This window comes from Bos taurus, chromosome X (genome assembly GCF_002263795.3).
Source record: "Bos taurus isolate L1 Dominette 01449 registration number 42190680 breed Hereford chromosome X, ARS-UCD2.0, whole genome shotgun sequence".
NCBI lineage: Eukaryota > Metazoa > Chordata > Mammalia > Artiodactyla > Bovidae > Bos > Bos taurus.
The window spans coordinates 59,791,252-59,809,099 of NC_037357.1; the positions used below are offsets into that span (position 1 = coordinate 59,791,252).

The following is a 17,848-nucleotide window of genomic DNA, read 5'->3' on the forward strand; positions in this document are numbered from 1 at the left end:
AGTCAAAATACTGTATTTTAGTTACTTATGTTAAGTCTTCATATCTCTCTCCACACACACTTTTGTTATTCACTATGTTATATTATTTGTTTGAAATGAAATTAGGTTCATTTGCTTTGGTTTGAATTACATTTTTTTTTTTTTTTTGCTTTGCCCCATCCTTGTTGATTTTATTTATTTTTAAGCATGTGAATATTAACATGGTTAATTAGCCTCTAATTAAAATAAATGAATTTAAATTAAAAAAATTCAGAACTATACAAAAATGTATATTTAGAAAAGTATGATACTCTTCCATATTCTTTCCACTCTTTTCCATATCCTTTCCTTTCTACTTTGCTCCCAACTATACTTGTAAGTAACCAATCTCATTAATATCCTAGCTTATTTTTTCATATCTTTTTTTACATATATACATGTATACCCATATATGTATAATGAGCACACACACACTGTATATATGTATATGTGTCCATATACATACACAGTTGTTATATATATATATACACACACACTAATGATTTTGGTTTCAGTACTGATCTAGACCACAAACAAACAAAAAATATGGTGTCAGTCTAGGAGCTTAGCCAAAAAGCCTTTTACTCAAAATAAGTTTTATCATCAAAACCACTTCCCCCACAGAGGTATGCATTCCAAAATGAAGTGAAATATCCAAACTTTTAACATTCATTTTTAATCAATTCCAGTGACATTACCATAGATCTAGGTGTAAGCAAGTTAGTTATGAAATCAGCATCATCCACAAAAACAAATTCATCAAAAATGAAGAAGGTCCATAGGACTCAAGATCCAAGTTTCTTAAGACTCCTGATTCATAGATAAAAATTCTTTGCAAAGGGATTAAGAGAATTTGGAGAATTAATATTTTCTGAGAGGTTGTGCAAAACATACAAAAATGGCACAAAAGTGAATTCAACAGTCAGTGCACATGCACACTTCATTCACATCTTCAAAAATAAAAGGTATTCTAACACTATAAAACTGAATAAAAATACTAGCTTCAACAGCAACTGTTAAGCACTAGAGTCACATAAGTTACACCAGAATGGGCAAACATGGCCCAAGTAAAATTCTATTGTTAAAGCTGAAACAGATTTAAGGTCATTCAAGTTCAAGCACGGGATACAAATCTTTTGGAGCCCAATCTATTTGCATTTGAAATACATGACCTTTCTTCTAGCTTGTGGTCTTAAACTTCTGTTTTACAAAATTTAAAAGGAAAATACAGAAGAAACTAATAAAATACATGTTATTTTAAATCAGCTTAACATTCAAAGCTATAATTAGGATGAATTAAAGAAAGCCACAGAAGAACGATACAAAAAAGATCTTCATGACCCAGATAATCACCATGGTGTGATCACTCACCTAGAGCCAGACATCCTGGAATGTGAAGTCAAGTGGGCCTTACAAAGCATCACTACGAACAAAGCTAGTGGAGGTGATGGAATTCCAGTTGAGCTATTTCAAATCCTAAAAGATGACACTGTGAAAGTGCTGCACTCAATATGCCAGCAAATTTGGAAAACTCAGCAGTGGCCACAGGACTGGAAAAGGTCAGTTTTCATTCTGATCCAAAAGAAAAGCAATGCTAAAGAATTCTCAAACTACCTCACAATTCAACTCATCTCACATGCTATTAAAGTAATTCTTAAAATTCTCGAAGCCAGGCTTCAGCAATACGTGAACTGTGAACTTCCAGATGTTCAAGCTGGTTTTAGAAAAGGCAGAGGAACTAGAGATCAAATTGCCAACATCCGCTGGATCATCAAAAAAGCAAGAGAGTTCCAGAAAATCATCTATTTCTGCTTTATTGACTATGCCAAAGCCTTTGACTGTGTGGGTCACAATAAACTGTGGGAAATTCTGAAAGAGATGGGAATACCAGACCACCTGACCTGCCTCTTGAGAAACCTGTATGCAGGTCAGGAAGCAACAGTTAGAACTGGACATGGAACAACAGACTGGTTTCAAATAGGAAAAGGAGTACGTCAGGGCTGTATATTGTCACCCTGCTTATTTAACTTATATGCAGAGTACATCATGAGAAATGCTGGGCTGGAGGAAGCACAAGCTGGAATCAAGATTGCCAGGAGAAATATCAATAACCTCAGATATGCAGCTGATACCACCCTTATCGCAGAAAGAGAAGAACTAAAGAGCCCCTTGATGAAAGTGAAAGAGGAGAGTGAAAAAGTTGGCTTAAAGCTCAGCATTCAGAAAACTAAGATCATGGCATCCAGCCCCATCAGTTCATGACAAATAGATGGGGAAACAGTGGGAACAGTGGCTGACTTTATTTTTCTGGGCTCCAAGATCGCTCCAGATGGTGATTGCAGCCATGAAATTAAAAGATACTTACTCCTTGGAAGGAACGTTATGACCAGCCTAGACAGCATATTAAAAAGCAGAGACATTACTTTGCCAACAAAGGTCCATCTAGTCAAGGCTATGGTTTTTCCAGTGGTCATGCATGGATGTGAGAGTTGGACTATTGCCGGGAGCCGGCATATTGCATATTGAGTGCATATTGCATATTGAGTGCAGCACTTTCCACAGCATCATCTTTCAGGATCTGGAATAGCTCAACTGGAATTCTGTCACTGCAGGTAGCCAGCGTGAGGAACTCCGCCCATGACAAAGGTCATGAGGAAGGAGGCTCAGCATACGCAAAGGCGGGATCGAGCTTCAGGAGTCCCCCTGGAAATTCTCGAGCATATACCCCCAAAACCAGAGTCTGCCTACTTTCTGCTTTGTGCTTTCACCTATACCTCTGACTTTGCGGGGGGCTGTCCCCCACTACCTCTCTGAAAAAAGAGTTAGCTTACAGCTCCAGTTAATAATTCCTGGGTGTGACAGTGTTTCAACCTACAAACTCCTTTGGAAATCCTCTAGCCTGCCTGAATAGGTTTTTCCGGCCACATGTGATTGTTCAGAGCCTCCCAACTGTGAGAGGCAGGAGATGTTCTAAACTGTCTAAACACAGATTCTTTTGAGTAGTTAAAAGATTGATTAGAAATTGTATTGGTGAAGGGATTTTCACTTGTTGGGCCAATGTTTGCTGCTAAGTCTCCATATCCCTTACCTGCTGTGTCCCTGGCAGTGTATTGATTAATATAATTGGTGTAAGTAGTAGCTTTAATGTTTGTAACCTGGGACCCTTGAGTTAATTCTTTTTCTTGTTATAGCCCACCACATCTTTGCGCTGTAGGAATGCAACTTTATCTAATGCTTTTGGAGGGTGGCTCCTGACCAATCACCTTTAGAGAAAAATGAGTTTTCTGAAGAAAAGGTCTTAAAATGTTAACAGGCCTCCGGGCCAGAAGATGATGCAAATCACCTAAGCTTTTGCATATGATAAGTTTGCAGGAAGAAAGCCTGGCTTGCTGCAAGACTCTACCCCTTCCCCCATTATCCTCTATGCATAACTTAAGGTATAAAAACTACTTTGGAAAATAAAGTGCGGGCCTTGTCACCGAAACTTGGTCTCACCATGTCGTTCTTTCTCTTACCTTCTGGCTGAATTATTCAGCCTCTTTTCTCCACTGAATTTCCTCACTGACCTATCCTCATTCTATTACTCTTTATATCCTTAATTAACATTTAATTAAGCAATTGTTTCCTGATCTTCGCCTACGCCGTCTCTCCTTCGAATACCCTGGATCAGCCGGGGCTGGTCCCCGGCAGACTATAAAGAAAGCTGAGCGCTGAAGAATTGATGCTTTTGAACTGTGGTGTTGGAGAAGACTCTTGAGAGTTCCTTGGACTGCAAGGAGATCCAACCAGTCCATCCTAAAGGAGATCAGCCCTGGGTGTTCATTGGAAGGACTGATGTTGAGCTGAAACTTCAGTACTTTTGCCACCTGATGCGAAGAGCTGACTCATTTGAAAAGACCCTGATGCTGCAAAAGATTGAGGGCAGGAGGAGAAGGGGATGACAGAGGATGAGATGGTTGGATGGCATCACCGCCTCGATGGACATGGGTTTGGGTAGACTCCGGGAGTTGGTGATGGACAGGGAGGCCTGGTGTGCTGCGGTTCATGGGGTTGCAAAGAATCGGACACAACTGAGTGACTGAACTGAACTGAAAGAAAGCCAAAACATTAAAATTGTAAAACTTGCCTGTTGCTTGTTGGAACCAGCCCTACACCAGGAGTTGGGTAATACATACAATTATTTTTAAGTAGATTACTTTACATTTCTCTAACATGTTCTTTTCATCAGTGCATTGCTAAACTAATCAGAAACTCTACACATGTATTATATTATTCCCTTAAAAAGCAGCACAATTTACCCCTACCTGCAAAGCCATCATTCAAATAACTGAGTGAGTAAAAGGAAATAAAAAGCGGAGGAATAACATATTAAGGAGAAATAATGGGAATTAGAAGATTCATGCAGTTCAGCTCTTTTAAACAGCCAGCCAGCTTATAGGCAACAAGAGATGGTTTCCATTGAGGAAGGCCCTGTGGAATGGGAATGTGGTCATCAGTGACCTCTGTCTTACCAGGGGCTGAAGTAGGAAGTTGCTGTTCTTCATTTTTGCTTTAGCCATGTTGTAATTCCAAGAATAAAAATATTTTTGCCCTTTCCACAGTTGTTTCCTTAAAAAAATTTGAACCTCCAGGCTTTTTCCCCAGATGAGGATACTTTGCTTTTAATTTTGCCTCTTCAACTCTCCCTGGACTGGTCACTTTATCTTCCATTTCCTTTTGCTCCTCTGTGGAGTTTGCCTCAGGGCCTTCTGCAGGCATACTTCTTGCTACCCCATACCCCACTTCTCTGGCTTTGCGATGCCCTGAGATTCTAATATGTTTGACCCAAATACCTTCCTTTGCTTGAACACATCATAAAATGATAGTCTTTTTAAAAAACTGAAGTATAGTTGATTTACAATTGTGTCAATTACTGCTGTACAGCAAAGTGATTCAGTTATACATACATACATATATAATTCTTTTTAAAGAATATTTTAAAAGAAGAGTGTATATGTCTTTTCAAGTTCTTTACACAGGAAAGATAACATACTATTTTGCATACTTTATTTTTACTTGCACACTTTTTTTTTTTTACTTAACATTATATCGTGGAAATCACTCCATGTCAGTTCATAGAGTTCTTCCTTGTTCTTTTTTTGCATCTGCCTAGTGTCCCCCTGTGCAATGTATTGTACTTTATTCAGGTAGTCTCCTGCATGAGCATTTAGTTTGTTTCCAGTATTTTGAAATTACACTGTAACAAATAACCTTTGCATATATATTTTAATATTATTTTAGGTCTATTTTCAGGGTAAATTCCTAGGAATAGGATTACTTTGTTAGACAATGCATATGTCTTGATTTTGTTAGATATGAATAGTTCCAAATCTCCATCCAAAAGGATTGTACTACTTTGCATTCCCACCAATACTATATGAGAGTCACTGTGTCCTTATAGCCTTGCTAATAGAATGTATTGATATACTTTCCATTTTTACTATCAGATGGAAATTTTAATCCATCTATAGACTTTTATTTGTTTACAAGAGACCTGCCAAAATAAAATAAAAATAAGTAGAAGATACTAGGAAAATGCTAAGAAAATAAAGCACGTGTATCAATATTACATAGAATTCAAGGTGAATAATTAATGGGACAAAGAGAAACATGGTAGTTTTATCCTCAATAAGAGGAAATAGTCATGAACCTTTAGGCATCTAACAAGAGAGCTTTGAAATATATAAGCAAAATGTAATAGAAATATAAGGAAAAAGTTAAAAAATCACTATCATGATAGAAGATTTTAGCTTACTTCTCTTAATGGTCGAAAGATCAAGTAGACAAAAACAAGGAAGTATCTTAATTGGGGTTTACTGAGTGCTCGCTTTGGCAGCACATATACTTAATTGGGGTTGCCTAGAAGGTAGACTTTGAAAAAAGGATTGGGTATGGGTAGCGTATCTGGGATGGAGAAGGCAATGGCACCCTATTCCAGTACTCTTGCCTGGAAAATCCCATGGATGGAGGAGCCTGGTAGGCTGTAGTCCATGGGGCACTAAGAGTCAGACATGACTGGCGACTTCCCTTTCACTTTTCACTTTCATGCATTGGAGAAGGAAATGGCAAACCACTCCAGTGTTCTTGCCTGGAGAATCCCAGGGACAGGGGAGCCTGGTGGGCTTCCATCTATGGGGTCACACAGAGTCGGACACGACTGAAGTGACTTAGCAGCAGCAGCAGCAAGGGAAGCCCTCATCTTAATGAGGTACATAGAAGAAATATAACAATGTGACAGATAAGAAAACTGGTCCCTGTATGAAGTTGTGACATGCCCCAAATTACAGAGCTGTTTAGTTTCAGGCTGAGGACCAGAACCTGGCTTTCCTAACATATTTCTAGTCTTGTGTTCTCTTATTCTAGCGCTGCTGCTGCTAAGTCACGTCAGTCGTGTCCGACTCTATGCGACCCCAGAGATGGCAGCCCACTAGGCTCCCCCGTCCCTGGGATTCTCCAGGCAAGAACACTGGAGTGGGTTACCATTTCCTTCTCCAATGCATGAAAGTGAAAAGTGAAAGTGAAGCCGCTCAGTCATGTCCAACTCTTAGCGACCCCACGGACTGAGGCCTACCAGGCTCCTCCATCTTTTCCAGGCAAGAGTACTGGAGTGGGGTGCCATTGCACTATGCCAAAACAAACAATTGACACAGGTTATGAATGGTACTAACTGCTCTTCTATCTACCTGTAAAGAATGTTTTACTCACTGCAATACATGACTGCATCATCAAAAACCATTTAAAAAAAAGCTTACGTAAAAAAGCTTATATCTTATAGTCTGAAATCAGAAAAGGTGCTGAAATTTCTCATAAAAAATGAGTATTCTAAAGCAATGTTGAAATGGAGACTATTAATTGGGACTGTAATATAACAAAACCATTTTAACAAATCAGAATGTATATACATCTGAGTAGCCTAACAGAAAAGTAACATTTATTCCATGGACACCTCTATTGCTTGCAAACCTTTTAGTCCTTTTCAAAATTGCTTCTAAGCCAGTTTATGAGTCATATAAGGAAAATTAAAAAGGAAATTTATAGTCATATCTCATATACAACTGATGGGAAATTTTTAATCAGTATGCAGCTAGTACTTGTGGTTATAAAAGCTACAGATATGGGAACCAATTCAATGAAAAGATTAAAGTGCACAATTAATTCTAAGTGAATTAGCAAATACTTAGTCTGAGTCAATGATAAATTGTGTTACAAGAAGTTGGCACAGAACCTAGCTGAGTAATGTGCTTAAATAAAGCTTCATGGTATGATGGCAGATGGAAAGGGCAACTGAGCCATACAAAACCCCTGCATGCTGACCTTGTAAGATGAAAAATCCTGAAAGTAACCCTTAAAGCAAGTAGGCTAGGTTTGCTGAATTTTTACAGATACCATCACACAAGAGATCAAAATGAATGGGGTGTTGTACTTAATCAGCATAGATTGTGATCTTAATGTCCTCACTGTGATGCCTTTTGCCTTACCAACAATAGTGGGCAAAACATTTTTTGAGATATAAAGGCGCTGCTACACTGGATCTCTCTTGGACACAATGAAAATGAGTTGGGATTAGATAGAGGTGATGGCTGCACAACACTGAATGTACTAAATATTATTGAATTGTACAGTTTATTATTATTTTTTTTAATTTTGGCTGTGCTGGGTCTTTGTTGATGCACAGGCTTTTCTCTAGTTTTGATGAGCAGGGCCTACGCTCTAGTTGTGGTGTGTGGGATTCTCATTGCAGTGGCTTCTCTCATTGTGAAGCATGGGCTCTAGGGTGTGTGGGCTTCAGCAGTTGTGGCACGTGGGCTCAATAGTTGTGGCTCATAGACTCTAGAGCACAGGCTCAGTAGTTGTGGCACAGGCCTAGTTGCTCTGTGGCATGTGGGATCTTCCTGGATCAGGAATTGAACTCATGTCTTCTGTGTTGGCAGGTAGATTCTTTACCACTGAGCCACCAAGGGAGCCTGAGTTGTACACTTCAAAATAGGTCATCTTATGTGAATTTTTCCTGAAATTTAAAAATAAATTACCACTTCATGAACACTTGCTTCTGGTACTTTGCTTGGCCTTAAATACAGCATCTTGCTCTCCCAACAACCTTCTGAGATAAAATATTATTATCTCCAGTTTTTGGATGAGGAATCTGAGGTTCAGTGAGGTTAAGTGTTTTGGCTAAGGGAGTTTAACAGAAGAGTTGGGGTTCAAACTAAGCCTATCTGATTCTAAGATTTGAACTCTCAGGTTTGAATATTTAGAGAAGTCCATAAATAGGGTGATCAGTCATGTTATATGTAAATCTTGGAAGTAATTTAACTAAATATGAAAAGAGGAATATGCCTGTCAAAACTTTATTCTTTCTTCACCTACAAAAGTAGTACAATCCTGTTGAAGGGAGATTTAGAAGTATCAAACAAAGTTAAGACATTTGCATTTGTCTTTTAACAAAGTAATCCTCTTGGCTGGGAAAGAAAATACATAGCCTAAAAGTAGAGAATTATGTTTTTATTTGGTAGACTTACTGAGGACTTAAGCCTGGGATAAGCCTCTGAGGGACTGTTCCAAAGAGGTAAGAGAGGAGCCAGTATATATAGGAGTTTGTGCTGGGGAAAAACAAAAACAAACATACAACAAAAAATAACATGTAGTTGAACATTAAAAGATTACTGTTAATCACAGAAACAGACATCTCAGTTAATGATTATAGTGCTTTTCTATGTATCAGTTCAGTTCAGTCATTCAGTTGTGTCCGACTCTTTGTGACCCAGTGGACTGCAGCATACCAGGCTTCCCTGTCCATCACCAACTCCCAGAGCTTGCTCAAACTCATGTCCATTGAGTTGGTGATGCCATCAAACCATCTCATCCTCTTTGTTCCCTTCTCTTCCTGCCTTCAATCTCTCCCAGCATAAGGGTCTTTTCAAATTAGTCAGTTCTTCACATCAGGTGGCCAAAATATTGGAGCTTCAGCTTCAGCATCAATCCTTCCAATGAACACCCAGGACTGATTTCCTTTAGGATTGACTGGCTTGATCTCCTTGCTGTCTAAGGAACTCTCATTGTCTTCTCCAATACCACATTTCAAAAGCATCAATTCTTCAGTGCTCAGCTTTCTTTACAGTCCAACTCTCACATCAATACATGACTACTGCAAAAACCATAGCTTTGACTAGATGGACCTTTGTCAGTAAAGTAATGTCTCTGCTTTTTAATATGCTGTCTAGGTTGGTCATAGCTTTACTTCCAAGGATCAAGAATCTTTTAATTTCATGGCTCCAGTCACCATCTGCAGTGATTTTGGATCCCAGGAAAATAAAGTCTGTCACTGTTTCCATTGTTTCCCCATCTATTTGCCATGAAGGGATGGGACCAGATGCCATGACCTTAGCTTTTTGAATGTTGAGTTTTAAGCCAGTTTTTTCACTCTCTTCTTTCACCCCCATCAAGAGGCCCCTTAGTTCCTCTTTGCTTTCTGCCATAAGGGTGGTGTCATCTGTATATCTGAAGTTATTGATATTTCTCCCTGCAATCTTGATTCCAGCTTGTGCTTCATGCAGCCTGGCATTTTGCATGATGTACTCTACATATAAGTTAAATAAGCAGAGTGACAATATACAGCCTTGACAATATCCCTCCTCCAGGGGATCTTCCCAACCCAGGGATCAAACCTGGGTCTCCTGTGTTGCAGGTAGATTCTTTACCATCTGAGCCACCAGGAAAGCCCAAGAGTACTGGAGTGGGTATCCTATCCCTTCTCCAGGGGATCTTCCTGACCCAGGAATTGAAACAGGGTCTCCTGCACTGCAAGCAGATTCTTTACCAGCTGGGCTACCAGGAAAGCCCTTTCTATGTCTGGGAAGATGCAAGAGTCTGGGCTTACTGAAATTATTCCTTTGATATGCACCTTCACTATCTAGGGCCAGTATCCTGTCTTTCTTCATCCTGAAATCCCCTCAGGGTGCACTGGTTGGTGGCTCTAGTAGCTGATGGCTGTATAGCTGCAACATCCTTGGCTTACTGAAATGGCGGGAGACATTCTTTGTTCACAATCCAGTGTTACAGAAACGAGAACTAATGTGAGGACTTTTTATGAGGAGGATTTAGTTACTGGAACTGGATTATAAAATAGAAATGTATTCCTAAGAAACTAGGTAAGAGCTCATTTATTAGATTAGACTATTAGGTCAGAAAGGGACTGGTAGGAAGGCTGACTTGCTGAGTGACTGAGCTGTGAGTCCAGGTTTCTTAATGTTTCCCCCTGCCTGATAGTCAGATGGCTCCTAGAGATGAGCAAGGCTGAGCTTGCATGTCTTCACCAAGTGGCAGAAGCTGTAGGAACTAAAATGGAACTGATCCTTATTCCTAGATGCTCACTTCGAGGAAACACTTCTTCTAAATGGCCAGTTCCTAAATTTCTTTTAGGGAAGAGAATCCATAAGATGGCCTCAAATACTTCAATTTTTTCCCTGCTGTATTCCCTCTGGGTATTTGCAGTGACTGGTGGAACGGAACTATAATATCATGTGCTTCCTATATAGGTTCTGCCATCTGACACATATAATCTAACTTAAAAATAGTCAATAAAACTGTGAATTCAGGGAATTATTACTTCTCCAAGTTTCAATTCTGAATATAATATTTTCCTAAATAAATGTACAGACATAAAGAATAGGCAGAAAGTACACAAGGTTTTGGAGACAGATTTGGATTCAAAATCAGTCTCTATTTACCAGCTTGAACAAATTATATATTCTCTTTGAGCCCTAGTTTCTTTCTTTATAAAATGTAGACTCTGTCTGCCTCAGGGTTATATATCATTTTTAAATGATATTTTATACCACTATATATACAACAGTGCCTAAGATATGTACTCAATAAATGATAGTTTCTCTTCCACTCCCTCTCATAACAATAATGTTAGAAGCTGTCTGATTGTACTGCAAGATCTCAACAAGCAAACAGAGAAAGTGGGGTAGGAGTAGATAAAATTTCTGAGAAAGAGAAAATCAGGCTCTGACATTCAGGAGCTAGCCTGACTTTCACAACTAGATCTTGCTTTCTCCTATTGAATGTAAACACTCTTACAGATCATGAACATCAAAATAAGGCCACTCCGCAAATACAATGTATCAATATCAAAAAATAAAAAGACCACTATGTAACCATGTTTGAATATACACTAAATGTAAACTTGGTCTGAGATATGAAAATAATTATTTCCCACTTTGAGCTAATATTAGTGACTACTGCTTCTCTACCATTTATAGATTTACCCTCAGGCTAGTCTTCCCTTCTTCTATGTAAGATTTATTGAGATATCCAATCATGAAATTACCTCTGCTTCCTGAGAGCATTAATATGCAGTGGAAAGACCTCTTCCTTGAATCCTTCCCCAAATCACCTAAAATGTTAGTCGCTCAGTCATGTCTGACTCTGAGACACTATGGACTGTCAGGCTCCTCTGTCCATGGGATTCTCCAGGACAGAATACTGGAGTGGGTTGACATTCCCTTCTCCAGGGGATCTTCCCAACCCAGGGATCGAACCCAGGACTCCTGCATTGCAGGCAGATTCTTTACTCTCTGAGCCACCAGGAAAGCCCAAATCACCTAACATGAACCTATTTCCTATATACTAAGTCCTTTCTAGACTCTTTTAATGACGTGCCCCATGGGTCCCCCGTGACATTCATTCTCTCTCCCTGCAAGAAGCAATAAAACCAATTTCAAGTATGTTCGCAGTAACCTTTGGGTGGAGGGCATTGTCAGAACTGATTATGCAGTATCAACTCCAAGGTCTAAATAAACCAAAAAACACCTCCATTTTGGTCTTTCAATATAAGTGCCTTACCCTTCTTCCCTCAGCCCACACTTAAAAATTATTTATTGCATTTAATCTAAATATTATTAAGCTATATCAGGCTATTTAATCTGTACAGAAGATATTCAAAAGCTTCCTTGAGCTTGGCTGTAGCTTCCTGATTCTTTGCTTATATAACAGATGGATGTCTGGGTTAGTGATTAAGAATGAGGGCACACGATGAGTAAGTAACTCTGTATCTTAACAATTAAGTTTAAAGCCGTAATACTGTTTTCTCATTTTCAGCAGTAGCTTCTGATTAATAATCACAAAATCAAATCAGTATGTCACAATCAACATGTCTTTTATTGTGGTAAAAAATATACAACTTAGTTATGGCTACACCAATCACCAATTTCCATCCCCACCAACAGTGTATAAGGGTTCCTTTTTCTTGGCATTTGTTATTTGTTTCTTTGATGATAGCCTTTCTGACAGGTGTGAGAAGATAGCTCATTTTGGTTTTGATTTGCATTTCCTTGATGATTAGAGATGTTGAGCATTTCCCAATTCATCCCACCCTCATTTTCCCCTTGCTATCCATAAGTTTGTCTTCTACATCTGTGTCTCTATTTCTGCTTTGCAAATAAGCTCGTGTGTACCATTTTTCTAGAATCCACATATATACATTAATGAAGTGCCAATGAGTAAACTATAGCTGTAGAACATTTAGACAGTTACAGATCAATAGAACAGACACAAAGTTCAGTCTTGTTCACTTTAAGAGACAATGCATACTGAGTTCCTTCAGTCAGTGCACTGATCCTGGTCTGCTCTTTGTCTAGGCTTTCTTTTTTCCTCCAAAGAATCTGTAATCTTGCTCTCTTTTGCTAAATTTCATCTGAACTCTATTTTAATGCAGTCTGAATCTATTTCAGACTTTAGACCATTATTTTATCAAGTGTTTGTTTTGCTTTTCTCCATCATGTATTTCTTCTGACTGCATTTCCTCTTAGAAGTGTGGTTAAGAGAATATACGTTGGAACCTGTCTGTCTGCTTGAATTCATAATCCCAGCTCTACCAGTTATTAGCCATATGACTCTGGTTAAGAGTCCTAACCTCTCTGTCACTCAGTTTCTTCATCTGTAAAATAGGGATATTAATAGTTTTGAGGATTAAGCAAAATGGTGTTTGCTGTGTATAAGTATTTGTTGCTATTATTTTTAGTATTATTATTAACATGAGCCAATTCCCTATTAAGAGAGAGACAAAGGTATCTAGGTAAAAAATGTGTATTAGAGGTTGACAGGTTATAGTTTTAAGGGTATCCAGTAAGGGAGAAAATAGGAGTCTTTTTCTAATTACATTTTGTTTCCCTTCTTGCTCCCAACTGCAGCTAGCCAAGTGGCATGTGGCTGAAGTGCAAGTACTCACTACTAACTTCTTTGTAAGCTATCTTAAACTGTAATTGAAATTACCTTATTCTTCATTTTGAAAGACTTTACCTATAAGGCACCTAAAATGGTATTGTCTATGGAATAGCCACCATCACTTGGTGTTGCAATAGCTATTTTAACATTTTAAAGCCTTGTGTGTTAGTCGCTCAGTTGCGTCCAACTCATTGCAACTCTATGGACTGTAGCCAGCCAGTCTTCTCTGTCCATGGGATTCTCCAGGCAAGACTACTTGAGTGGGTTGCCATTTCCTTCTCCAGGGGATCTTGCCAATCCAGGAATCAAACCCGGGTCTCCTGCATTGCAGGCAGATTCTTTACCGTCTGAGTCACCAGGGAAGAGAGAAGCTTACAAAACATAGAAATGAAAGCCACGTGAATTTTGTGAGGGGTAGTTCAAAGCTTCTTCAGAGCTTCCCAGAGCATCTTGCATCAGAACATGAACTGTGCAGAGAATTTCAAGTGCTGTTCTACCATAACCTAACCCTAGCTCTAACTCTATAAGGTCATGGAGTTAAAAACAAAGAATAGGCAATGCATTCTGCCATGATACTCATTTTCAATAAAATACTACTGTATGTGGTTGTAGTCTGTTTCTTTAAGACTCACCCCTGTTGGTAGGAGAAGCAAAACATTCATAAAAGGGGCTTGAATCTACATTCCTATTTCTCCAAGTTGTGTTCCTGAACCACCCTATCAACCATACACCAAACTCCACTCCAGCTAGTTATGTTGTCTGATGCTCACCTTGATACTTGTAGCCTCTTACTAACTCTAGTTCCTATAATTTCTTAGGTACCTTGGTGTTACTGTTCCTTCAGCAACTGCCCACTTTGTCTCCTGGATCCCTGCTTTCCTCCTCTCTCCTGTCTCACGTTGCTCAGAATAATTACCCAGGATCTAACCTTTTTGGCTAGACCTCAGGATATGTTCTCATTAACTGACTGCCACAGTCATTCCTTGTTAAGTACAGCCAAGCACTCTTGGGAACTGCCCTTTTGTATGGCTCTGGTCTCAGAGGAGTCCATACCAGATAATAATCATTTGGGGGGTGGTATAATATCACCCAGCTTCCCAGGTGGCTCAGTGGTAAAGAATCCACCAATCAATGCAGGAGACACAGATTCATTCAATCTCTAGGTCAGGAAAATCCCCTGGAGAAGGAAATGGACCCACTCCAGTATTCTTGTCTGGGTCATCCCATGAGGTCACAAAAGAGTTGGACAGGATTTAGTGACTAAACAACAACAAGAACCTTTTATTTGAATAAAGAGAGAAATCATTTCACAGACATTCACTCAAACACAATGGAAAACATAAAAGTGTATGCATATGTGGGAATTTGTGTATGTATATGTTAGCTGCATGGAAGTGGGGCAGCAAAAGTTACTCTCAATGAACATTAGTACCAAGCACACACTAGGCATTCAATGAAAATCTTATTGAACTGATGCAAACAATACAATTTTCAACACATAGACTTGGATTTCTATTTCGCTAAGTAATTAGTGAACATAGATCATTCGGTTCAGTTCAGTTCAGTCGCTTAGTTGTGTCCGACTCTTTGCAACACCATGGATTGCAGCACACCAGGCCTCCCTGGCCATCACCAGCTCTTGGAGTTTACCCAAACTCATGTCCATTGAGTTGGTGATGCCATCCAACCATCTCACCCTCTGTTGTCCCTTTCTCCCCTGCCTTCAATCTTTCCCAGCATCAGGGTCTTTTCCAATGAGTCAGTTCTTCACATCAGGTGGCCAAAGTATTGGAGTTTCAGCTTCAGCATCAGTCCTTCCAATGGATATTTAGGACTGATTTCCTTTAGGATTGACTGGTTTGATCTCCTTGCTGTCCAGGGGACCCTCAAGAGTCTTCTTCAACACCATAGCCAAAAGCATCAATTCTGCAATGCTCAGCTTTCTTTCTGGTCCAACTCTCACATCCATATATGACTACTGGAAAAACCATAGTTTTGACTATGGACATTTGTCAGTAAAGTAATGTCTCTGCTTGTTAATATGTTGTCTAGGTTTGTCATAGCTTCTCTTCCAAGGAGCAAGCATCTTTTAATTTCACGGCTGCACTCATCACCTGCAGTGATTTTGGAGCCCAAGAAAATATAGTCTGTTACTGTTTTCATTATTTCCCCATCTATTTGCCATGAAGTGATGGGACTGGATGCCATGGTCTTAGTTTTTGAATGCTGAGTTTTAATCCAGCTTTTTCACTCTCCTCTTTCACTTTCATCAGGAGGCTGTTTAGTTTTTCTTTGCTTTCTGCCAAAAGGTGGTGTCATCTGCATATCTGAGGCTATTGATATTTCTCCCGGCAATCTTGATTCCAGCTTGTGCTTCATGCAGCCTGGCATTTCACATGATGTACTCTGCATATAAGTTAAATAAGCACAGTGACAATATACAGCCTTGACGTACTCCTTTCCCAATTTGAAACCAGTCTGTTGTCCCATGTCTGTTTCTAACTGCTGCTTCTTGACCTGCATACAGATATCTCAGGAGGCAGGTAAGGTGGTCTGGTATTCCCATCTCTTTAAGAATTTTCCACAGCTTGTTGTGATCCACAGTCAAAGGCTTTAGCATAGTCAGTGAAGCAGAAGCAGATGTTTTACTGGAATTCTCTTGCTTTTTCTATGATCCAATGGATGTTCACCAATTTGATCTCTGGTTCCTCTGCTTTTTCTAAATCCAGCTTAAACACTTGGAAGTTCTTGGTTCACGTACTGTTGGAGCCTTACTTGGAGAATTTTGAGCATTACTTTGCTAGCCTGTGAGATGAGTACAATTGTGCAGTAATTTGAACATTCTATGGCATTGCCTTTCTTTGGGATTGGAATGAAAACTGACCTTTTCCAGTCTTGTGGCCACTGCTGAGTTTTTCAAATTTGTTGGCATATTGAGTGCAACACTTTTGCGGCATCATCTTTTACGATTTGAAATAGCTCAGCTGGAATTCCATCACCTCCACTAGCTTTGTTCATAGTAATGCTTCCTAAGGCCCACTTGACTTCACACTCCAGGATATCTGGCTCTTGGTGAGTGATTACACCATTGTAGTTATCTGGGTCATGAAGACCTTTTTTGTATAGTTCTGTGTATTCTTGCACCTCTTCGTAATCCCTCTACTTCTGTTAGGTCCATACCACTTCTGTCCTGTACTGACCCCATCTTTGCATGAAATATTCCTTGGTATCTCTAACTTTCTTGAAGAGATATCTAGTCTTTCCCACTCTATTGTTTTCCTCTACAGAAAGTGGAAAATAGTGGCTCAAACAAATTGGAGGTTTATTATTTTTTTCCTCATGAAGAAGTCTAGAAGTGGGCAGTCCAGGACTGGCATGACTCACCACCATCCTTAGGGTATGGCTGTAATGTCAGCTCACCCACCACTTTAAGAATCATCCTCAGAAGTTGTAATGAACAGTTTCTCCTTATACCTTTGACCCAAAGTATGAAATATAGTCATGCGTATATGCCAGGGAGGCTGGGAAATACTGCTCAAAAGTTTGGGCTCCGTTAGTTTAAAAAAATGGATATTGGGTAAGGAACTTATATTCTGTTCTCTAGTTAACTCTAACTTCCAAACATCTGTATACATCCTTCTTCCCATTATGCAACACACTCATTCACCTCCCAAGAGAGGTAGTAATCTCATCTAATTGGGTTATGTGAAGTCCTCTCCATCATATTTGCATATGGCAGAGGATATCAAAGCAAAAATTCCAATCAGAAAAAGAAGTGCAAAACTCTAAATCCTAACAATTATTGTCATTCTGAACAGGAACAGAGAAGTAGAATAAATTCAGCAGTGGAATAAATTTTTTGGTTAGTCACCTGCCAGCCCTTGAAATCTTTGAAATTGTCCTGGAGGAGTTCTCTTGTCCATTGCCCTCCATTTTCCTTGACCCTGCTTCTCATAGCTCTTCCTTGTCCATTATCCTTCTGGTTACATCTGAGCTGGGCTTTGTCAAGGATGTCCTTTCTGGAAGCCACATGGCTTTGGGAACTTGTTTCTTATTGGTACAGGTTCAAGACCCTGGGGATTGTTGTGGGGTTTAACAACCACAAACTATTCCAGTCAGGTTTGGGATTTTGGGGGGCAATATATTCTTCAAAACTTAGTAGATTTCTACCATATTTATTTCTAACCAATTTATATGTGAATCACCTCAGCCAAGGATCTTTCCTAGACTAGTTATACTCAAAGTTCCAGACTGTGACAAGGTAAGATGTTTATACCAGAATGTAAATTAACACCCTGCCCCATTCACTGAGGAAATCTTGTCATTAAAAAGTCAGCTGAGCCTATTATACAGAGTGAAGTAAGTCAGAAAGAGAAAAACAAATACCATATATTAATGCATGTATATAGAATCCAGAAAGATGATACTAATGAACCTATTTTCAGGGCAGCAATAGAGACACAGACATAGAGAACAAACTTGTGGACACAGCAGGGGCAGGAGAGGGTGGGATGAATGGAGAGAGTAGCATTGAAACATATACATTACCCTATATAAAATAGAT

The 17,848-nt window shown here is 39.3% G+C and overlaps 1 protein-coding gene and 1 pseudogene across 5 annotated transcripts in view; both read right to left on the reverse strand.

Annotated features, from left to right (window-relative positions):
- The window catches only part of DCX (doublecortin), a 407,667-nt gene that overhangs the window by 326,540 nt on the left and 63,279 nt on the right, over positions 1-17,848 (reverse strand). The window lies entirely within an intron of this gene.
- Positions 1,389-5,302, reverse strand: LOC132344284 (cAMP-regulated phosphoprotein 19-like; annotated as a pseudogene).